Source organism: Pteropus vampyrus, unplaced genomic scaffold, assembly GCF_000151845.1.
Source record: "Pteropus vampyrus isolate Shadow unplaced genomic scaffold, Pvam_2.0 Scaffold249, whole genome shotgun sequence".
NCBI lineage: Eukaryota > Metazoa > Chordata > Mammalia > Chiroptera > Pteropodidae > Pteropus > Pteropus vampyrus.
This window is the reverse complement of record NW_011889030.1, coordinates 310,016-327,939: the sequence shown is the minus strand read 5'-3', so window position 1 is coordinate 327,939 and position 17,924 is coordinate 310,016. Positions and strand designations below refer to the sequence as shown.

Below are 17,924 nucleotides of genomic sequence, written 5' to 3'. Positions count from 1 at the left end.
GGTTGACTTTTTATTTTGTTGCTGATTTTTTTTGCTATTCCTAAGCTTTTTAGTATGATGTGGTCCCACTTATTTATTTTTGTTTTGTTGCTTTTGCTGCTGGTGTTAGATTAAAAAAAAAATCATCAAGACCTATGTCAAGGAACTTATTGCTTACATTTTTTTCTAGGATTTTTATGGTTTTGGGTCTTATGTTCATGACTTTAATTCGTTTTGAGTTAATTTTTTTGAGTAGTCTAAGCTAATGGCTGAGTTTCATTCTTTTTCATGTGGCTGTCTAGTTTTCCCAGCACCAGTTATTGAAGAGATCATCCTTTCCCCAGTTCTAGTAGTTTTGTTTTGTTTTGTTTTGTTTTGTTTTTTAAATGCCTACAGCACCTGGTATTCCTAGGTGGTCTCCCATCCAAATACTAACCAGGCCTGATCTGTTTAGTTTCCAAAATCAGACGAGATCGGACACATTCAGGGGATATGGCTGTAGATGGTGTTGGTAGTTTTAAGAGTGTTTCTCCACAGCTTCAGAGATGTGCAAGAGGTCAGGGAATCACATCTCATGTCCTCTCTGGACCATCAAAATAATTGAAAAAGTTTAGTATCTAAAGTGACCACGTACTTAAAAAAAAAAATATGACAGCTGTGATCTTCTTGGGCCTCATGAATTGTGAGAACTGATGAGAATTTGAATGCCCAACTTGTATCAGCATAGATAATGGTGATAAACAAAATGCCCTCTTTGTAAGCCACTCTCACTGGGAAATTAAATAATTAAGTTTGATACCTTAAAAGAAGAGGGGATGCCATAACAGTAGATTCTTCGGTACACTAAAAACAACAACAACAACAACAATAAACACTTCGATCAACTTAGATTAAGTTATCTTTTTTTTTCTGGTGGAATAAAGACTTGAAATTCAAATGAATTTCAGTTAACCAAAAGAAAAAAATTAGAGAATATTTCCTAAAGTTGAGTATTTTGCTTAAGAAATTTTATGCCCAATTTAAAGATACTTGATGCGTATAATATTTGTTTGTTACACTTTTCATTTATAAACAAAGTTTGATAATTTCCTCTTCCAGTGTCCTTAGTTTGTTTTGAAGATTAATAAGAAAAACAAAATTCTCAGTGCTCGGACTAGCTAATGATTCTTGCTTATTCCACATAGTACCCTTCACAGATAGGGTATGACTATTGGATGTGTTTTCATTACAGTTTTTGCCACAACAAAATTGAGTTAAGAGTGAGGTATAGTTAATTTTGCCAAGACTTTTGCACTTAGCCATATTTCTGAGATTCTCTTGCCCCTAATTATCAAATGGACTCGCAGTCACTCCCAAAGCTCCTAGAGGATGGCATTCTTCTGATCAGTTTTTGACCCAGGGGCTACAATCAAGATGTTATTGTCAGTGAATAACATAACACTCTTTTCAAGTCCGAAAAACTGTTTTTGTGTATTTGTAAACATATTTGAAAAATATAAATTTGTTTTACTTTTTGTGTGCATAGAAACTGGAAAGCAATAGCAATATTATTTTTAATTGATGACAAAAGCATTTTAAGATCCTGAAATTTTGTGAGGTATTTTCTGATCAAAGTTACTAAGAGAGGGAACAAGGACTGGTTTATTCTCCTCTAAATTACTGTTAAAATAAGCATGAAAACACTGAAAATTACATAAAATGGCATTTTGTATGGACAGGAGAATACTTGGTTTGTCACTGGAGTACCAAGAAGGAAGAGTGACTAGAGCAGAGTGAGACAAATAGAGAATTATGTTGAAAGTGAGATTTGGGTGGCTAGATCCTGTGGAGGTGTGTAATGCAAGAATAGTTTAAGTTTTAAAATGAGGTAAAGGCTACCAGAGTATTTAACCTGAAAAATGATGTGATTGAATTATGTGAGGATCACTCTGGCAGACAGGTGAAGAATTGAAAATGAAGGGCAGTGCTAATGTAGATAAACCAATGTAAATGTTATTGCAACAGTCCAAGAAATTGATGATGCTACTAAATGTGTAGTGGTGGAGAAATCTAGAAATCTAGAATAGTCTAGAAATCTAGAATTTTTTTAAAAATTATGAAATAGATTTGCCTTACCTATATGTTAAAAGACATAGTATCAGTACAAATATTGATAGATAAGTCAATGATTTAAAATTCAATGTGGCAAGAATTGATAGAAAAAATTTTGGAAAAGAACGATGGCCCAGAAATCAATTATTGTTTATATTATAGATGTGCATGATTAAAATACTTAAATTGATTTAAAAAAACAAATATTCAAAAAATTGCTGGAAATTAAAAAACAATAATTTTTGAAAAAGTGACATTCTCATTTTACGTCTGTCAATAAAAAACATTTTATGCATAATAAGAATTTATCATTTAAAATATATAAAAAAGAAAAAAGATGTCCATATATGGCATTTTATGGTAGAAAAAGTTTCCAAAACATACTTTAAAAAATTTTAAAGCCATATAGACTTATGAATAATTTAAGAACATTTTAGGTCAAAAATAAACTTAAAATATGTCTATAGAATAACAAAACATTTAGATAAATATGATAATCAGTATCTTTTTATAAAAAAATTACCTTACCAAACACTAAGATAGATGTTAATATATCTATAGAGCAAAAGTAAAGATCACCAAAAAAGGAGAAAAAATGTTTATCAGTAAGAATATAAAATGTTTATCAGTAAAAATCTAAAACATTGTTAATTGTATGCAGTTTACAATAGCAATTATATGATCACAATGTGTTAAATTTTCAAAATGCTGGTTCTCTCCTTAATTGCTAGTAAGAATATCAGTTGATATAGGCTGGAGGACAATTAGACTATTTTAAAATTATGTTTCTATTTTTTACTATGATAGCATTTCTACAAATTTAGTTCATGAAAATAAGGAATACATTCAAGGATGTTTCTGAAACATTATTATATTAAGACTTTAGAAATTGCATTTGAGTTGTTTAAATAAAGTATGGCAAGGTCTTTGCAATCTGTGAGGTCAACCAAGGGTTGCCTGGTCTAAAAATGAATGAATGAATGAATGAATAAATAAATAAATAAATAAATAAATAAATAAATAAATAAATAAATAAATTAAATAAATATGGCATGACAGGATAAAATATTATGTAAACATTAATATGTATGTTTTCAAAAAGTAATAATGATGCAGACTGCTTCCCCAAATGCAATGTTACATATAAAATGCAGGATATAATATGATTACAGCCACATTAAAATCATGCTTAGTTAAGGCAATGGATACAGAGAATCTATAATCCTGGGTTAAGAATATTTGCTCTGCAAATTACCAAGGTTTGGCTCCCAGTTCTTAAATAAGCTGTATTATCTTGAGCAATTCACTTTGTGTGACTTTGGCCACATTATTATGTGTAAATTTGCCTCAATATAAAATGAGATAATAGTAATATATGATAGTTTGTGACAATGTTTAAGACATGAGAGCCAATAACAGTGTTTGAGATATCTCACATTATTTAAATTTTGTAAATAACAAGTATCCCTGTTTCCACTAAGCAAGTTAAAAAGTTACTGTACTTTAAAAACCTTTTTCTACTCCTGTTTCATTATACCCTTACAATCACTCTCCAGAAGCAACTGCTCTCCCTAAATTCATGTTAATCATCCTTTTGAGTTACATTGTTTAGTACTGCCTGCTTTTGAATTTTAAGTATTTGTGAACAAACATAAGGTTTCAAACATAACTTGTTTCCTCTTCTTAATATTATAATGTTAGGATTTGTCACAGCTGACACATATGGATTACTGATTCATGTTCACTGTGCATATGATTCAGTGAATGAATATATGATAATTTATTCAGTCTAATTTATGACATTTAGGTTGTTTCCATTTTTTTAACATTGCAAAAAATGCTGACATGAACATTCTTATACGTATCTCCTATTCACCTGTGCCAGAGTGTCCCTAGTTTTTTTACCTAGAATGGGAATTGCTGAGTTATAGGTAAAGCGCCTGTTCATTTCACTGATTTCAGCTTCTCCTTTGACTTTGGGCTCCACCGATTCTCTTGATTTTAATATCAACTCTGTTGATGTTACAGAGAGCCATAATAGAGTGGCTAGCCGTCAGTAACCACTTTTTCTTACACACACACACACACACACACACACACACACACACACACACGCACACGTAAAGGGGATGTACAAGACAGTACTAGGCTTCTTGGAATATTCAAAACAGAGACACTTTTGTAGGGATGAAGATCTCTGTGTAATGCCAAATACTTCACATTAACATGTCGCCACCAGAAAATGGTATGCTCTCACTATTTTTTAGAACCCAAGTGTTCTATCTGGCCAATACATTTCGCTTTTTAGGTTACTGATGCGACAATATCTCCTCTCGTGGGTATTTTTTTTCTCACCAATATCTGTGTTTTAGGCATAAAGTAAAAGAAAAAATGATTTCTCAAACAGAAAATCTTTTAGGCAAGCCTTTTTCTTTGTTTAAGCATAGCCTCATCAATTCATTATCAGCATAATTGTTGGTGATACCTATGCATTAATTTATAAAACCCAACTAACTTATCAATAGTTCAACCACCATAAGCATTTCCTTGACTGCTTTATGGTATGGATTGAGTAGGCTGTGTCTTAATTTCAGTTTTGTTTTAATGATACTGGGAGACATGCTCAGGCTTTTAAGTTACTGCAGCAATGCAGCTGGAAAAATTAAAGCAATTTTACCTTAGACCAGGGTAAACAAATCATTTTTACACCCCGTTTCCAGCTTTCATTCCTTTAAAAATATATAGGACAGCAGTCTTTCTTTATGGCATATTAGAACATTAATTATTCTCTGGCTGAGAATATGGAATAAAAATAAAGTGGGCAATGTATTTCTAACTGGATCTGAACATGGATAATTAACAGAAAAGAGACAATGTGTTGGCTCATAACTAATTTTTATTATGATTTTTTCTTTGTTGGGAAATGTGCAATACTTTAGCTTCTTTGCTTCTCTGTATGGCTGCCATCTATTCTTTAAACTAAGGGAAAAAAACCTTTATAAAATTTCCCCCAAATTACTTTCTTTGGACATGTGTTCAGTGTAGAAAAAAATTACATAAAAGCAAATTTATCTCCAACTAAAAATAGCTGTGCTATGTTGGTTTAGCTGAATTATAGCCAGAAATAAGTTTCAACAGGAGAACAGATGAGAACAATAGATATCATTTCAGACTCTAAAAAAAAGATAGAGGAATATTTCTGTTATAAAATACAAAAATATTTATATGATTTTATGAATCTTCTCTCAAAAAGGATATTGAAATAAGTCTAGGTTTGCCTTGAACATGCAAGGGGACAAAACCAGTGAAGTCTTTTCCTGATTTACCAGAAGAACTTGATGCCAGACTTGTAGTGAACTAAAGTATCCTAAGGGACAACCAGAGAGAGAAGGTAGAGGGGATAACAAATGACAATTGTGCTTCCTAAATAAGATAAATAAAATAAGACAACACATTCTTTATATATAAATTAAGAATAAATCTGTCTGAGTGTTACATAAAATCTAAATCTGTTTTGATATTTCTCATGTATTGAGAACTGAAAAGTATTAGATCTGTGGCTGATATAGTTGTTTGAGAATGTGGTCAGTGACATAGTAATGTCAAAATTTCTGCTCTGTCATCTTGGGAAAGTGTCTTCTATCTTCCATTCTGTTACCTCATGGTTACACAATAGCTGCATTACTACCGACTTTCATTTGCATTTTAGGTAGGAATAAGTGAAAGGATAAGACAGTGAAAGCTCTTCCTTTATAAATAACTTTGCTAGGAGTCTCATTCAATAACTTTCACTTTCATCTTAGTTTTCAGAAGATTATCACATTGGACACTCTTGTTTCCATCTTTTGAAAAAAAATTAAACAGGTATTAAACAAGAGATACTAATAGTTGTTATATAAGTTATATTGATAAACAAACTTTTTTAAGAATGAAAACAATTAAATCTGAACTCGCAGAGAATAGAATGATGATTACCAGGAGCTGGGGGATGGTGGAAAGGGGAGATGTTGGTCAAAAGTACAAATTTCCAGTTATAAGATAAATAAATTCTGGGGATCAAATCCACAATATGGTGACTATAATTAGCTATAGTTAAAATGCTGTATTATATATTTGAAAGTTGTTAAGAGAGTAGATTTTAAATGTTCTCACCACAAAAAAAGAAATGGTAATTATGTGAGGTGATGGAGGTGTTAGCTAATGCTATAGTCATAATCACAACATATAAGTGTATTAAATCAATGCATTGTATATCTTAAACTTAAATAGTGTTATATGTCAATTATATCTCAAAAAAGGTGCAGATAAAAACAACTAGCTATTCACAAAAAAGATAGAATATCTGTGATGGCTAATTTTATTTGTCGACTTGGAGGATGTTTTATTTATGACATTAGCATTTAAATCAGTGAACTTTGATTAAAGCGGATTGCCCGCCCTAGTGTGAATGGGCCTCATCCAGTCAGTTGAAGTCCTGGATGGAACAAAAAGACTAGCCTCCCTAAGCAAGAGGGAAGACTGTCTTTGGTCATCATTGTTTGTCCTGGCTCACACTGCCTATTTTGGACTTACCAGCCTTCATAATCACATGACCCAACTATTATAACAAACATCTATATATGTACACATTTTATTGCTTCTCTTTGGAGAAACCTAAGTAACACAATAGTCATATGTATGGTCATATGCATGAAGCTTTTTCTCCCTCTCCAAGCTATCATGCTTCTGATTATTTTTTCCTTGTTCCCCATTAGTAGTTTACAGTTTTCTTTATATACATTTTTCACTTTTCTTCTTAAGTTTATTCCTAGGTACTTTAAATAGTCTTTTCTTCCATCCATCACAACTTTCGCTTATTGTTTCTAATCATGAAATCTGTTATTTTCATTAATTTTATACTTAACCATCTCACAAAATTATCTTACTTTTTTACTAACATTTTTATATATAATTATTTTCAGAATATTAAGCATATAAACACATCATTGAAAATTAATAACTATTCATTGTTTTCAATGTTTACAAATTGTATAAATTTACTTTTTCTAATTGCATTGGCTAGTACCTTCAGTATAATATCATACTCATCTATTCTTGATATTAAAAAGAATGCTTCTTAAGTTTTGATATAATATTTAAAAATAAATTTGGTAGTACTTCTGAAGTTTGAAGTAAGGTTTTGTCTTTATATTTCCATCCTGCCTAAATCACTACTATGCCTAGAAATGTAAGTGATATATAATAGGTACAAACAATAGAATTTAAGTGAAATAAATCACAGAACCATGAGATCAGTTTAGCAACTCCTTTCTACCTTCACACCTCAGAGCTGTATCAATATCCTCAAGGTATCAAACTACCAGCTATCTTGTTCTGAAGTGGAAAGAATTTTTTTCTCTGCTTATTTAGTGTTACGGTTTCATAAAGAGGGTCCCAAAAGAGCACTTCTTGTGTTCCAAGGTCATAAGATATTTCCAGTTAAGCAGCTCTTTCTGCGATCATGTTGTTATTTAAACATTTGTCGAGTGAATAGTAGAAGTGTAGACATTTCAATATACCATCACTATTCTGTGAATGACAAATCCCATCTCCTTCAATAACAACCAGTCTTTCTAATTAACCATATTGGCATGTCTGATTTTTTTCTCCCCGAAGGATTATGTTCTTTCATCGAGGTTTCAAATCCTACATTGTAAGAAAATTGCTATTTGATATACTAGCATTCCATTTTTCATATTGATAAAAACTGAATATTTGCATCCCTCTAAAATTTATATGTTGACGTCCCTTTCTCTAATGTGCTAATATAGTATATGGGGCTTTTGGGAAGTAATTATGTTTAAATGAGGTCATGAGGGTGGAGCCTTTATAAGAGGAAATACCAGCACTTCCTCTCCCTATCATGTGAGGATACAGGGGAAGGTGACCATCTGCAATCCAGGAAGAGGAACTTTACCAACAATGAAATCGACACCTTGATAATGGGCTCCCCAGACTCTAGAACTGTGAGAAATAAATGTCTATTGTTTTTTTTTTTTTTAATTTTTAAAAAATTTTTAATGCCTACAGTACCTGGTCTTCCTAGGTGGTCTTCCATCCAAGTACTAACTAGGCTGGACCTTGCTTAGCTTTCAAGATCAGATGAGATTGGGCTTGTTCAAGGTGGCATGGCTATAAACAAATGTCTGTTGTTTAAGCCACTCAGTCCCTGATATTTTGATATACCAACTCAAACACATATATTCTCAGATTTTTCTAAAAGTCAAGGTGAAATCAGGCTAGGAAATCTTGCTGAAATACATATAACATTTTGTTTGTTGTATCTCTTTTACACTGATGACATACAGAGGCTCAGGAATTAAGTAAACTATGTAAAATTAATCACATAGCTAGTAAGTGTTAGAGCCATGATTCAAACCCAGATCAGTCTGAATCCAAAGCACTGTTCTTTCTAGTACACCACATTTAAAAAAAAAACTGGAATACAGCCACAAAATATACATAATGCTAAATTTAGATTTTATAAAATTATTTATGAAAAATCTATTTACATGTTATCATAGAAAACTAGATTGTTTGAATCAAGACCTAAACAAGAGCTATCATTTTATTTGACTGCTATAAGTTTCTTTTAATCTTTTTCACTCCCAACCTTTTTGTTTTTCATGTACATTTTTATTATTAAAGAAACCACATTGTTTGTCATTTTATTATTTTTCTAAGACTTCCAAAATTGTGACATATTATTTCAATCCTTAATTTATTACAGAAAATTTTTCTTTAAAAAGAAACATTTTTTCCTCAACTCTTTTAATATCATTAGATTAGTGTTTATACAACACAAGTAGGGTAAAAAACAATTGATTATTATCCTATAATTTCTAATTTTCAGAAAAGTAACAAATGACTTTTTGTTTTTGTTTTGTTTTGTATTGCTTTGGTTTGCAACCCATAATAAACATGTAGATTTAAATGCATTTGATATGATTTAAGTCCAAGACTAATATATTTATTGTTTACCCAATAGTATCATTTTGGCCAGTGGTAGTTTTTTTTACATTAGTTTCTGGGTCCTTTTGATACAACCCCAGTAGTTTTTGGTACCTATCTTGCATTCTGATTTACCATGTTACAGGTTCATGTTGCATGTTTTTTTCTCATTCTTAGAATCAGTCATTTTTCAATAGATACTTGTATCTTTTATTGGGAAGTAGTATTCAGATACCACAGTCTGGTTTATGGGTGGTCTTTGCTGCTAATAGTTTATTTTAGAGAAAACATACCCAGAATTCACACTTATATTTTCAAATTAAATTTAGGAGTACAGGGGTTTATATGTAATGCGTTTATTTTATTTGCATTTATTTTCTCTAACGATGAAAATGGTGCATTGAACATATTAATTTTGTGACAAATATAAGATTACTAAAACAGTTTATAATTTTTAAATAATTAAACTTTTGAATTTATTTATGAAGAAAAATTAATGCAGTGAAAGATACAGATAAATAAAACACCATCAAATCCTATCAACGGTGTGTGTTTGTGTGTGTGTGCATGTGCACATGTGATAATTCAGAAATTTATTTGGAAATACATAGGTATAAGATAGCCAAGCAGATGTTTGAAAAAGAAGCAAATAATACTTTTTTTTTCAGTTATTTTTCCTTAAAATATTTCTTACTAGGAAATATACAAAATACTGTATTTTAAAATTATTTGACTTATTTAAATTATTTAAAATTATTCTTTTCTGAGACTAATCTACCATATTGATACACAGGAAATTAATTTCTTTAATTTTGCATTTAATATTTAAAAAATAAATAAAATTTTTGATACATATATTTTAATTTTTATATCTGCATTTGACTTTAGAATCTTATAAATATTTACATAATTTTATGTATTTACATATATGTTCATTTACATGTTAAAAAGCCAAATTCACAAGTGAAGGTATATTTAGAGAAGTATATTCTCTCCCTAGCTCCTATACCTTATTTTCTTCTTCCTCATATAAATAACCACTTTTAAAATGTTTCTCATGATTTTTTTTATTTTGAAATATAAGCAATATTAACACATGCTAAAAGAATTTTTCTTGTTCTGTCTTATTTTTTCCTCTTACAAAATATACTGGAGATTACTCTATAGCATTTGGATAACACCGTATTCACACTGTTCCTTACTGGTGAACGTGCAGGTTATTATTAGTCTGTTGCTAGCACAGAAAAACTACAATGAAAAGCCTTGTGTAAGCCTCTCAGTATTTTTGTATGTCTATGGGACATACTTCCTGTATTTCAGATCATTGTATCAAAGCATAAAAATATAGGTTATTTTGCTAGAAATTTCCAAATTCATATCCATAGGTGTGCGATTTTGCATTCCCCACAGCAATCTGTTAGAGTGTCTAGTCCCATGCAACATGAATATATTTTCGAATTCTGGGACTTCTGCCAACATGATAGATGAGAAGTTGTATCTCTGCATAGTTCAATTTGAAATTCTTTTTTTAAGCAAAGTTAAGCATCTTTCATGTGACCAAGGGTCATTTCACTTATATTTGTCTCTGAACACTGATGACATCTATATAACATTTATATTTATATGTAAGTTGATGAGAGAGAGAGTGAGAGACAGAGAGAGAGAAGGGGTGGGTAGACAGAAAGGTATTGGCTATTAATAATTTAATTATTGTTTTCTAGTTCTTTCTTTGCTCAGGATGCTTCTATCCACCACGGTTTTTTTTTTTTTTTCATTAAGTCAAAATTACCAATTCTTTTTTTACAAACCTAGATTTTAACTTATAATTACAAAATTTCCTCATTCCAAAGTTATGCAGCATTTAATCCATATTTTCTCTGGTGTTTGTATGAATATAATTTAGACCTAACAAAATGCACATTTTTTAGTATATAATTCAATGAGTTTTGACAACTGTACATGTTCGCGTAATCACTACTCCACCTGAGACTTATAGCAATTCCACAATTCCAGAAAGCACCATTGTACGTACTACTTTGAATTCAGACTCTCAACCATCCTCTGCCTCAGACAACTATCTAACCACATTTTATCTAGAATGTTGTTTTTTGATATTCATTAATGATGAGATTTTCTGCCGTTCTTTCAATATATTACTGATAATGGACATTTCTATTATCAGCTAATGGTTATTATAAAACTTCAGTGAAATTTATTTAAAATATTTGAAATTTATGTAAAGTAAAGTATTTATGGAGAATGTTTCATTTCTCTTGGGAAAAATAACTAAGAGTAAAACTAGTGGGTCATATGATAAGTGTGTTTTGACTTTGCTCTGTATACCAAATTCATTTCCAACATGCTTGTACAACTATACACTGTGAGCAGTGATGTATGAGTTTTATTTGTTCTACATACTCACTAATAATTGATATTGCTAGTCTTCTTAAATTTAGTAAATCCAGTGGGTGTTTAGTGTTAACTCAAAGTATTTTTAATTTGCACTTCTCTAATTACTAATTATGTTATGCTTCTTTCAGTAAACTCATAGGTCTTTTATAAAATGTCTTTTCAAGCCTTTTCACACATTCAAGGTCTTGTTGATTTTTTATTGAATTATGAGAATTCTTTACATGTTATATTTGAAACTCTTTAATATATGAAAGAGTTTAATGAATGTTAATGAATTCTAATCTGTGGCTTATGGTTTTTCTTCTTTATAGAGTTTTATGAGGAGTAGAATAATTAATTTTCATTGTAATCTAATTTATTCACTTTCCTTTTATGGGATGTGTGTATGTGTGCATGCATGTGTTTGTATGTGTGTTACTAAAGAAATTTTTGCTAATCTCAAGGTTATCAAGTTTGTTTTTTTCCTATTTTTTTTTATAGAAGTTTTATCCTTTTAGTTTTTGCTTTTAGGTCTATAATTTATTCCAAGTTGATTTTTGCTTTGTTTTGCTTTTTAGTATGTAGTTTTAGGCAGGGGTCAAAATAAGTTTTCTTTCTATATATACATATGCAGTTGTTCATTATAATTTGTTGAAAATACTAACCTTTAAACATTTAACTATATTAGTGCCTTTGTTGAAGATCAAATGACTTTGTATGTGTGGATCTATTTCTTGATTCTATATTCTGTCTTTTTAATCACATATTTTAATTACTCTATGTCTTGAAGTCAGGTAGTTCAAGTTCTCTGTTCTTTTTCAAAATTGGCTTGACTATTTTATGTCCTTTGCATTTTCAAATACATGTTTAATTAGCACATGAATTTCTACATGTGTGCAAGTGCAAGTACACAGATACACACATGCTCACACACACCCATATAAAGCTGCTGGGATTTTGATGACAATTTCTTTGTATCTTTAAATCAATTTGAGAAGGATACACATCTCAAATACGTAGAATCCTCTAATCAATGAACATTATGCGTTTCTGTTTTATTTGAATCTTCTTCAAATTTTCTCAGTAATGTTTTCTATTTCTTAGTGTAGAAATATTGCATATCCTTTATTATTTTTTTCCTAAGTATTTTGTTTGTAATTATTTTCTAAATAATTATATATTTCATTTCCATTTGTATTGCTAGTACACAGAAATATCAGTGAATTTTGCTTATTACCCTTATAGCCTGAGGCTTTCCTTAATTTACTTATTATTCCATCAATTAAATCAGTGAACTTCTTCCCTGAGGTGACCATCTCTTATATTTCTTGAAAAATATCTAAATTTTTCAAGTGGAGAAGAGATTCAGAGAGCAATGTGTGATTTTTTAAGAAATTCTAAATAAACAATTGTTTTAGAGTATAAAATTCATGTAAGTAATAAAGTTTCTATGTTTTTCCAAGGAGAACATGAATTGAAAAAATTTTGAAAACATGAAACTAAAAAAAAATGTTTTACACTATTTAACAGCTATACATATTCCATTAATCAATGGTAGTATTACTGCATATTTTGGGTGTAGTCTTACATATTATTTTACTTTTAAATATAATTAAGTAGCTCAAAAGTCTAACCACTTTTTATAAAAGAATGTACACCTTACATCCTATTTATGGTGAAACAGGGATATTTATTCAGTAACTCTTTTTAAAAAATATTTTGTTTAGAACACAACATGAAATCTTCCTTCTTAAGACATTTTAAGTGTACAGAACAGTATTGTTGACTATAGGCAAAATATTATACAGCACATCTCTGTCACTTATTCATTTTGCTTAACTGAAATTTATGCTTTTTGATTAGCAACTTCCCACTTTCCCTTCCTGATTACCTGCCCCTGGGAATCATCATCTCACTCTTTGATTCTGTGAATTTGCCTATTTTAAATACCTCGTATAAGAGGAATCATGCAATATTTGTCCTTCTGTGACTGGCTTATTTCACTTGGCACAATGTTTTCAAGGTTTATCTATAGCAAATGGTAGGACTCCCTTCTTTTGCAGGCTAAATAATATTTAATTATATGTTTATACCACATTTTCTTTATTCATTCATCCATTGATGAACATTTAGGTTATTTCCACATCTTAACTGTTATAAATAGTGCTGCAATAATGGGCTTATTGTTAATGAGCATGTTTTTTCATAAACGTAAAGCACAAAGTTTTAGTCAAGTCTAGATTTTTCAGAAGGAGTAGTGTGAAACAACTCCACCATTTTGTTTTTTAGAAAATTCCTTTTATTAATAGGTGCATATATGGAAAAGCTAATATCTCTTCAAGATTTTGATTTCAATTTTTTTGGATATACATCCATGGATCATGTAGCAATTCTATTTTTAGTTTTTTGAGGAATCCCTATATTGTTTCCATAGTGGCTGCACCATTTTGCATTCCCTTCAACAGTGTACAAGGCTTCCAATTTCTCCACACCCTGGCTGACGTTTGTCTTTTGTTTTTTTGATGATAACCTAACAGGTGTAAGGTGATATCTCATTGTCATTTTGGTTTTCATTTCTTTGATGATTAGTGATTTTGAGTACCTTATCATGTACCTGTTGGTCTTTTTTGGACAAATGTCTATTTAAGTCTCTTGTTCATTTTTAAATAGGGTTACTAGGGTGTTTTTTCTACTATTGACTTGTATATTTAGTAACTCTTGACTTTCCTTTTTTATATTTTGTTTTTCATTTTTGAATATGTGTATGAAAAACCCCTACAATTTGGGAAAACACATATTCTTGATGTTGTGATGTACTTTATAAAATTTCTTTATAGCTTCCAAATTTTACAGATTGAACATTTTTATTTGGCTTAATAGTGCATTTTACAAAAATAATCTTATAAACTATTTCAATAAAGTAATTGCATACACTGTTGTTTTTATTTATCATTTAGTGTCTTTTCAATTTTCTTTCTTGGGCTTTTACTCTCAAAAGAGCATTTAATCTATTTTTAACCTAAGTCTTTTAGTAAATGAACATATTTTATAAACCCTGGGTAAAGGATTGAAAAACTACCTAAGAGATCCTGGGAGGGTAGGTAGGATTTCTGAATTCTCCTAATGCTAAAGATTTTCTGTACGTTATCACCATGTAGTGTGATATTTTCTACAAGAAAATGAGATAGTTTTAAATTACTTTTTGAAGATAGCCAACCTAGGTTTTGAAGAGCATACTCTGAATCCTTCAGTAAGTAATTTGGGTCTCTATAAAATAAAGAATTTAAACTAAATAATATGAGAATTCATTTGTATAATTTATGTTTTTTTTAATATTTTCCAGAATTATAATTTTAAAAGCTGCTCTCATTCTACTGTAATTAGCAAAACAGAATAAGGCAAAAAGAGTAGATGACCAAATGTCACTGCTCCTGAGATCAACAGCTAACTGAGGTTTCATTCTGAATGAAGATCATATAGAAAAAATTGTGACTTTTTACCTGAAAGTTTTAATATTGAAGTGTCATATTTTACACATTATTTAGTAAATTTTGCATAAGATGTCATTATATACATTTTTAAAAGTTGTATTCCAAAAGTAGTATACTTTTAAAAGGGTTGTTACAATAAAATTAAGAGAATTTATTATGAGGTAAGACTGTCTGAAATAATGTATTAAAGCAGGTAAAGTTTGAGGACAGTTAACATAAGGAAAATTTATTGAAATATTTCTGGGTATACTTCATTAATTCACTTACTTTAAATATTAATAAAATTGTTTTCACTCACAAGTTGCAATGAAAAAGGTGTCTGAAAATTCTATTACTTAAATGCCCAAGAGCGTTTTAATGTAGAAGTGTTAATTGTGAGATCTTTGACAGGATAGGAAGGTTCTACCTCTACCTGTGAGGTTTTCATGACTAGTATAATTACAAAAGTTCTTCTTACCTTTTTTCTATTTTATCTTAATGCCAAATATTTCTTATAGGCAAAGATATATAGGACATATATTTAGGTAACTCACAGTTTTCTTAAGAACTAACATAGATACTTGCCAATTCCATAAAAACACAACAACAAAAAGCCCTAAAACAATGTTTTCAAAAATTAAACAAATCATTGCCTACTTCTTTACAAATTACTAAAGTTATTTTTCTCACAAACTATTCCTGTAAAAATGTTTTCTTAAAGAAAAGTAAAGAAAGAGGCTTACACACAAAGTTTAGAAAAACTCTTCTTTTTCCTTTTGATGATTCATGGTGCACTTTGTTATAGTAAAAGCTACTATAGGTTCTGCTCCATTTCTGTGCTTCCTTGATCCAATATTTCTCAAATTTGTTTTAACTATAAAACTACCTAATAGTATTGCATGGAAATATTATTTCCTTTAGAAAAGGCTACGGTAAATAGAAAGCTAGTGAAATGAGAGACTGCCTTTCCTTCAATGAAAGCCCCATGAATGATATTGTTCACAAAATATTATTTGGTAATTTTCACATTAAGATTTTAGAGTAATTTTATGAAAACTGTACAACTCTGATTTTCCAGTAGGATTCAAATTATAGCCCATCCAGCCATCAGTTTTGTAAATAAAATTATGTTAGAACCCACATTTATTTGTGTATTTTTTATAGCTACCTTCATGCTTCAACTGTAGAGACTAGTAACACACAAAGCACACAGTATATATTAACTGGTGCTTTACAGAAGTTTGCCCACCACAGATTCATATATTTTTAACAATCACCTGACTTGGATATGAGTTTGTCAGGCTATCTTAGAAGTTAAGATACATAACTAAAGCTTGGGCCAGGGAAGTTCTTCGGGAGTGAGTTCAAACATAATTTTATGCAGACCCAAAATGTGACCCAGAAGAAAAGTTCTGAGACTTAACATTGTTGCTACTCTCAATCATAAACAATTACATAGGCCATGTTCATTGTAGAACGGAAAAATTTCCAATGTAAATATCATCAATTATCCCCAGTGGACATTAAAAAATGCAGTTGTAAAATATCTAATCTCAATTGTAGTGTGTGTTAATTATAGTAAGAAATTACATCATCTATCTTGACCTTTTCAAATATAAATGTCATTTGTATGGTTGTATATCATGACAAATAAGAAGTGATGTTAGCTATAATATTTATGTATCTTGGCATGAGATTGTTAGCCTTGTTTCAAAAGGTTATCTTACATTTTTTTTAAAAATTATGGCATTTGTTTTGTCTTTATGACATAAGTTTAAATAAATGTTTATTATGCCTGTCTATCAAAGAGATCTATTATGATATAGATTCCTAGTTCATCATATTAGAAGATATTTTCCTACAAAAGAAACTGCACAGATTTCTAAGAGAAATAACACAATAGATAAAAATAGCTTCCAATACAAGAGAGACTTAAGATGAACTATGAAGTGTCTTAAGTAGGAGGCCTGTTACATATACAAACCATGCCACATCCAAGGACAAAGTTATATATGCCAGATTTTTTTAAAATAAACAATTCTAAAGCCCTTTCCACTTTTTCACAACAAAATGACTTGACAAATTATACACAAAAGTCTTTTTTTCTTATCATATACCTACTACGTTGTTGCTGCTATATATGAATCCTCTTAAATCATCAAGATATCTTTTCATTTAAGAATAATATGAATAATATAGTATTTTTGTGACCCAGGTGGAATTGGTAAAAGGGTTACATTCTTTTTCTGAGATGAGCTATTATTTGTAGAGTCTTTCAGAAATCTCAAGGAGAAAGTAAATCTGAATATTTGTCCAGACCCTGTGTAGTGCTAGTTCACACACAACTTCTGGAGTCTCTGTTTACTCATTTAAAAAAGGTATATAATATTCATCGCAAGTGCAATAGAACTTTTTAAATAAAGATTAAATGATATCTTCCAACTAAATATAACTCTTTGGGGAAAAAAAAAAATCCAAGTAGTGTTCCTATACACTTTTAAACAAATGATAAACTTATTGGTAGGCTTATATGCAGTTGGCTTTTCATAATACCAATGTATATAATTCCCTTGCTTTATTTGGATATACTCGATAAATTAAAAAATGCATGCATTATGGTATACAGAGTGATTATATATATCTATATATATATATAATAATCACCACAATCAAGTTAATTAATGTGTCCATCACTTTATATAGTTAACTAATATGTATATATTTAATTTTGGTGAGAATAATTAAAATTTACTCTTATTCTGTAAATTTCAAATGTACAATACGGAATTATAACCAATAATCTCCATGCTGTGCATTAGATCTCCAAAACTTATTCATCCTGCATATCTGAAACTTTTTATTCTTTGACCAACAGTTCCCTATTTTCCCCACACCCAAGCCCCTGGTAACCACTACTCTACTCTCTGCTTCTATGAGTAAGCTAAGGACCTAAATAGACATTTCTTAAAGAAAACATACAGATGACCAACAGGTATATGAAAA

General features: G+C 30.1%; 1 long non-coding RNA gene and 1 pseudogene across 2 annotated transcripts in view; one reads left to right on the top strand and one right to left on the bottom strand.

Annotated features, from left to right (window-relative positions):
* Window positions 1–17,924, top strand: part of LOC111729140 — a 152,192-nt gene that overhangs the window by 44,901 nt on the left and 89,367 nt on the right. The window lies entirely within an intron of this gene.
* LOC111729142 lies at window positions 8,131–8,249 on the bottom strand (annotated as a pseudogene).